The following is a 7,758-nucleotide window of genomic DNA, read 5'->3' as shown; positions in this document are numbered from 1 at the left end:
TATCGTATAACACATCCAATGATTCTACCCAGGGCCGGCATAGCTTCCCTATCATCAAATGTCACCCCACGCCACTTTATAGCATGCAAGTAGTTATCTCTCCGTACCCTTCGTAAGCTTCATTACTTATTTCACAAATTGCACGGACATCTTTGCATCAGAATCCACAGAAATGGGCTGAACTACACTATTTTTCACGCATTACACAGAATCTTTTTACGTTGTTATTGTCAAACAATCGGTCTAGACTTTCCGATGGTTTCACCGCCACGGCAGTAGCTTCATTTCCGGAGGCACCCCCTGCATTATAGCATCCTCGATTTTTTTGTTCGACGTTCTTAAGGTTTTCATCTGTAAGTAACTTATTGACAACCTCTCTGGACAGATTTGAGGTACTCAGCCCCATATTTGCTTTGCAGCCAAACATAACCGGTTTTCCTTGTACCAAATTCAGTTCAGGCCATATGTTCTTTAGTCCATTTATAACTTGGTTCGCAAATTCTCTCCCATTATCTGATTGAAGCACACTTGGAGCACCTGTAGTGGTGAAGATATCAAGTAGCTGGTAAGCAATTTCTGCTCTTTTGCTTTTCCGAGGTCGAAATAATATAAATTTGGTTAAATGTTTTTGATAATTGAATATAAACTTGTATTATTTATAAATATTGCTTTTTTCTTGCTGTGGTTGTGTATTACCGTAAGTTAGGGTATGTACAATTTTAAATAAACAAGTTTAAAGAATGCAAACTTTATAACAAAATAATTTTGATTTTATCAGGTATAAAAAAAATAAAAATAACGAGCAATTATTATTGTGACGATGTCACAATAGCAGGCTCCAATTTTTTAGATCTTGATGCACAATGCTCTTGATTTTAGTAGTGTCTTGCTCCTACTCATTATACTTTTCCTGTTAACAAGAGAGTCGTGCCGATCGTCTATCTAACTGTTCTTGAGAAATTTTTGAATTAAAATAACATGACTTCCGGTAAAAACCAGAAGTTCGTATGTAATTAATCGGAGCCTTCGACTCCTAAGCTTTCCATACTTGGTCTCTACAGATCTGGAATTTTAAAATTACAGTTACAATTAAAATTAAATAATCCAACAATTTCTCTATTGATCTACATTTACAGATTTTATATAGTTTCATTGAATGCATTCCATTTTTCACCGAGAATGTTATGTCATTTAAAATGAACACATTAAGGGCTTAAACAATATTGTTTATTTTTCAAATAAGATACACAAAATGTCTCTTCACTTTTTCAATAATAACATAATATTGTACTTAAAATGATAAGTTACTTGTGTATTATACATTTATTTACATTATGCATATACAAAATTCTGGTTGATACCGGTATAATCTTTTAATGCATCTTAGCTTTTTACTTTCCATGATTCATTTGCTGGTATAAACGAACATCGACAATTAATGAATTAATGTTTTTAACGCCGAAAAATGATTTCAAAATAAAAATGAAACAACTGATATATCCCGAAAAAACAATAAATTCAAAACATATTTTTGGATGCTTCTGACAATTAGAGGAATAATGCGAATAAATTATCCAAAGTAATTTGAAACGATAAAGAAAAATCTTGTTGGAGAATTGTTATTTCCCAATTTAATAACTCTGTTCCTAATTAATACATTTCAACAAAACCTTCGCATTTAGTTTTCTTTTGAAATTTTAATCTTCAGATTTCACAAACTAAGAAAATGGACGGAATGTCATGTATTGCGCTATTTTTTAAGGTTGACGATTTTCGGGATGTTGGTCATCTCGTTGAGAGCTGAGCCGAACTGCCATTTATCTACTAATTGCATTACACAGGGTCGAAGATCAAAAGGTAAAAAAGGATAGCGTGTATCGTCAAAGTACTCTCGATTGGTTCGCTACCTGAAATAAAATTGGAATTATGAATAATCAATTGATACAACTTCGGTACTATAAATCCTAAAATTGGAACGACACAGAGAAGAGTAGCGTGCCCCTGAGCAAGAACGATATGCAAAATCGTCAAACGTTCCATGTTATTATTTACTCTTGGGTCTTGAGACTTGTTGTGTAGTTGAATAATACTGCTTGTGATTTTTAAAAACTGATAATACTACTACTACTGATTATTGAAACATCTATTGTTCACAATAAAGGACTTATAACAAACGAAATTCATTGTTGAGCCTTCTTATTTCAAACAACAAATACAGCTTAAAAATCTCATCGATCTATAATATTAATTTAAATTTTTCTTCTAATTAATAATAGCTACGTTCGTTTTGTCCAAAAAGTGTATATTTAACGACAGTTTGACGTCAACTCTTCAGTTTTACAATGAAAGAGCCGAAAAAATGACGTCAAGTCATTCCGGACGAAACGAACTAGTAACTAGTCTAACATACTAGATAACATAGTTGGAGAGCAGAGAGGAATTTTGCTCACCAGGATCGCTGCGGCTAAGATTCGACGGAAAGTGGGCCAAGTATATACAAAACACATAAAACTGATACGACTTCTAAATATGAGACCTTTCTGAATATAAGAAAATTCAGAAGAAGGAACCGTCGACTCTTTTTTCAAAATGCAGGGCTTCCGAATAAATGGCAAAAAGTAATTGCACAATTAATTTTTATTTTTTAAATAAAAAAGTATTTATTTATCTTCATTACTTTAAAAATGCACTTTTTATCCTTCCTCAAAAATAATTTTGTTTCGTATTTAAAAAGTTGGTTTGGCCTAAAATGATTTTCTAAATGAAAATTCAGAAGCTTTTGCAAAATATATTTTTTCAATAAAATCATTAAAAATACCTTAAATTAATTCTTACAAAATAATATAAATTAATTGTATTGAAATCACTATAACACCAATTCACGGTATAAGACAACGAACGATCCACAAGACATCAAATTGCTGTCGGTGTTCACCAAGTTGGTCAAATGTGCCGCTGTCAGCGTAAAGAAGCATAAAAGGTCGCCCAAACCTGATGAAACACACTTTGCAGAATAATCAACACGAAAGTGAAACCAACTAGTTTCTCTACTTATGAATACAGTGTTTATGTTAATTGATTGATTAAAAGTGGCATCGGCAACTATTAAAGAGATAGATTATTTAAAAGATTTTAGAAAAATTTTTTTCTTAAAATCAAAATTAATAGCAAATGAAATTTGTACAAAATGCGACAATTCCTCTTGTATTCAAGTAAACGAAAACGTTTATTTTATTAGGAAGGAACGGATAAGTGTAAAAATACTCTTCCGAAACAAATTTTTATAGGAAGTATTTTTTTTAGCAATTGTATTGTACATCAAGTAATCATCTCTACAGATCGAAGAGCATAGTGCTATTATTGGTTTTCTTTACGAATGTTTCTGTATTAAAGACGACCAACGAAGATGATCTTAAGAGCATTGTATACAGAATTTAGATTTATCATCGAGGAATGTGATAATCGGGATGTAGGCGTAAATGGTGACGACTTATACGACGAAATTAAAATATTTTGTGTCTATGCTGATGTCATATAGGCCAGGGATGGCGAACTTTTTTGTGTTCGCGTGCCATATTGTAAGCATACTTAGCTTTAAAGATGTTTATGCGTGCCAAAGTTTCAGACTTCGAATAACGATATTTAAAGAAATTAAACGAATACGCTTCAATTAGAATAAATGTATAAAAGCTGATTGAAAAAAGGATGATCCGGTGATAAACCGAAAGGATGATTGAAAAAGACAGAAATCGTGTGATACATTACGTGCCAATGATTTTTCCTTACGTGCCACTTTTGGCACGCGTGCCATAGGTTCGCTACTCCTGATATAAGCTAACTAATGTGACTCCATTACAATGTTTTAAATATGTTGTCTGGACTGCAGAATTCTTCCTGAATCTATAAAACACAAAATATGTGAAAAATTATATGTTGTTGATATAATTAAAGATTTCCTTGAAATCAGAGCACGGAAAATAAATTTTATAATATTCTTTTTAATTAATACTTTTCTTAATTTTTATTTCCGAATTTTTTAAAACTTTGTAATATTTTAAATTATATAATCTATGTAGTTTTATTATTATACGTAAATGAAATTTATGTCTTTATTTAAAATTTATATAATTTTTACCACAATTTTACTTTAAAAATAATATATATTTTTAAAGGGACAAACCAGTAACGGTATATAGAAGGGATCACAAACTGGCGGCCCGCGGCCCGTTAAAGTTTCATATCCGGCCCGCAACCTTGGTGATTTCTTTTCTAAAAATCAATGTTTTTAACATCTTGCGGGGATTAAAACAAAAAATTCAAACGTCTAACAGTTTACAAAGTCGTAAAGACCTGGCAACAAAACGACATTTGTTAGAGTCTGTTAAAAAAAAATTATGGTATGTTTTAATTTACTGAATAATATTGAATACGGCCCGCATCTGATATACATCTATTTGAATGGTTTTTTGCTGCATTTGACTTTGCGATCCCTGGTATATAGTCTCGTTCCCCGCAGTGTGAGCAAGCCGGAGAGGACGAGAGATACCGTGAGAATGTGCAGAAACAAATTTTAATATTAATCCTATCAACAGTGATCGTAAATATCGGATTTCCATAAAATTTTCAAAGAGTTAGTTGTGTTAACACCCATTTGCAGACAACGTTCCAGTCCAAAGAGAATGGACCTCTCACTTTATCTCAACAAGGCATAGTACTGTACGCGCAAATCTGTTCGATTCCATTAGTTACATTGAATACATTGGACATTTTGCTGAAAAGCGTTACACTGATTGTTTAAAACAAAAGCTATCAAAGGTGATGTGATGTGACTATACTCTCACATTGTAAAATAAATTGTAACAAGGCAGTTGACTTCACAGTCTTATGGATCAGGTGTATTTGTTTTTGTTTAAAGTCTGGACCAATTATTTTAATAATAGTGAGTTCATTGTTAGTTTCCCTCCCTTTTTGGTTTTTAATATACTTAACAATACTTATTATTAATAGTGGAACCGTCTACCAGAATTTGGAAAATGTGGGAGAAAATAAGACATTTACTGGTCCCAAATAATATGATATATCACATTGTCATTGTATTGAAAAAGTTTATGCTCGATAGTTATAGTTCTTTAGTATATGGGTTACATTAAAAATTATAAATACAATGCACTTGTATATATTAGATATTCCTTTGTATTGGTTAACTATTAGTGTTATAATTATTATGTTTTGTGCCATGTGTTTGTAAGCTGATGAGGGGTCCTTGTACCCGAAATGCATCCTTACCAAAATTTGAAATGTGATTATTAAAAACTAACTTTTTTGTAAAAGATCTGGTCCTTCTTTCTGTTGGCCTTGGTGTGATAAGCCCTCCAAATTGTTAATCCTATTTATTAGGTTATCTAACTCTAATTTATAGTCGTGGGCTAAAAGCGTCGTTTATTATCAAATTTTTTATACTTATTTTTGGGACCCTGAGGAAATTCTACAGGCTATCACGTGACTGTCAGATGAATATAGAATTATCATAAAAAATATTCTATTACAGTCAAACCTGTTTTTATGCGGTGGATAGGAACCGCATAAAAAAAAACGTATAAAAAAATTCGCACGAAACTTTACGAGTGGCTATAAAAAATAGTTTTCGCAACACAATTAAAAAAATATTTTTTAATGCGGACAATAGGGACCGCATAAAAAAAGTCTCACATAGAAAATAACTCAAAACCGTATGAAATAGAATTTATTGACAACAGATGTCAGCACTTGACTGCATCGTCTCGTCTATCGTCTGTTTTACATGTTTTTGTCCAGGTGGTATTTTGTTGACTTAAAAAATAAATTATTTCATTTTTCTCATATTCATGCAATAATATTACTATAATAAGTTCATTTATGCTATAATAAGTTTATTTAGCTATAATAAGTCAACGTGAGACATGACAAATCTCACGAGACTAGTCGCCAACTATACCGCACAAATAAAAAATCGCATTAAAAAATCGCACAAAAAAAGACCGCATAAAAACAGGTTTGACTGTATAAAGTAATTGATGACTGAAAAATACTTGAAATCTCATTAAAAAGCTGGTGAAACCAGGTTTAAAAATGTAAGCTCAGCAAAAACATCTAAATAAAGGAAAATTTTGAAAGTTATGGCATAAGAATATTGGAAGCAAATTTGACAGTAAGACTTAACGTGTCACGTGCACATTACTCGGACTACAACTACAGGAAGTTCGGATGAAGCAACGTCCCAGTGATAATAAATAGAAAAAATAAACATCGTCACAGAAAAAGGCTTCGAGCTTTACTTTGTGCCTCAATCTTTTTTCACTGATACTGCTTAAAAATGTTCTAACGTTCTGTCAAATTCATCATGTACGTGCAACGACTTTAAGGCACAAAGTAAAGCTTGAAGCCTTTTTCTGTGACGATGCTTATTTTTCCGATTCATTATCATGGGGACATTGCTTCATACAAAATTTTCTGTATTTGTAGTCTGTGTAATGTGTAATTTTATTCACACGTTGAGTCTTACCGTCAAATCAAATATTCTTATGCCGCAACTTTAAAAAGTTTCCTTTACTTAGATGTTTTTGCTGAGCTTTACTTTTTCAACCTGGTTTCACCAGTTTTTTATGGGACATTATATAAGTATCATTTTAAGCAGAGTAATTTTTCAAGAAATGTTTTAACAAAAATCCGATGCCACTTTTAATCAATCAATTAACATAAACACTGTATTCATAAGTAGAGAAACTAGTTGGTTTCACTTTCGTGTTGATTATTCTGCAAAGTGTGTTTCATCAGGTTTGGGCGACCTTTTATGCTTCTTTACGCTGACAGCGGCACATTTGACCAACTTGGTGAACACCGACAGCAATTTGATGTCTTGTGGATCGTTCGTTGTCTTATACCGTGAATTGGTGTTATAGTGATTTCAATACAATTAATTTATATTATTTTGTAAGAATTAATTTAAGGTATTTTTAATGATTTTATTGAAAAAATATATTTTGCAAAAGCTTCTGAATTTTCATTTAGAAAATCATTTTAGGCCAAACCAACTTTTTAAATACGAAACAAAATTATTTTTGAGGAAGGATAAAAAGTGCATTTTTAAAGTAATGAAGATAAATAAATACTTTTTTATTTAAAAAATAAAAATTAATTGTGCAATTACTTTTTGCCATTTATTCGGAAGCCCTGCATTTTGAAAAAAGAGTCGACGGTTCCTTCTTCTGAATTTTCTTATATTCAGAAAGGTCTCATATTTAGAAGTCGTATCAGTTTTATGTGTTTTGTATATACTTGGCCCACTTTCCGTCGAATCTTAGCCGCAGCGATCCTGGTGAGCAAAATTCCTCTCTGCTCTCCAACTATGTTATCTAGTATGTTAGACTAGTTACTAGTTCGTTTCGTCCGGAATGACTTGACGTCATTTTTTCGGCTCTTTCATTGTAAAACTGAAGAGTTGACGTCAAACTGTCGTTAAATATACACTTTTTGGACAAAACGAACGTAGCTATTATTAATTAGAAGAAAAATTTAAATTAATATTATAGATCGATGAGATTTTTAAGCTGTATTTGTTGTTTGAAATAAGAAGGCTCAACAATGAATTTCGTTTGTTATAAGTCCTTTATTGTGAACAATAGATGTTTCAATAATCAGTAGTAGTAGTATTATCAGTTTTTAAAAATCACAAGCAGTATTATTCAACTACACAACAAGTCTCAAGACCCAAGAGTAAAT

At 31.7% G+C, this 7,758-nt stretch overlaps 1 non-coding gene across 1 annotated transcript; it reads left to right on the top strand.

The window, feature by feature from the left end:
- The first annotated feature begins 1,941 nt into the window (after positions 1-1,941).
- LOC136985507 (U6 spliceosomal RNA) lies at positions 1,942-2,046 on the top strand. The gene has a single exon (XR_010882350.1). It is a non-coding gene; the product is annotated as a U6 spliceosomal RNA (small nuclear RNA).
- The last annotated feature ends 5,712 nt before the right edge of the window (positions 2,047-7,758 follow it).

Source organism: Centruroides vittatus, unplaced genomic scaffold (assembly GCF_030686945.1).
Source record: "Centruroides vittatus isolate TY-2023 unplaced genomic scaffold, ASM3068694v2 contig_970, whole genome shotgun sequence".
Taxonomy (NCBI): domain Eukaryota; kingdom Metazoa; phylum Arthropoda; class Arachnida; order Scorpiones; family Buthidae; genus Centruroides; species Centruroides vittatus.
Note: the sequence above shows the minus strand (reverse complement) of the source record. Positions and strands in the feature narration are given on the sequence as shown.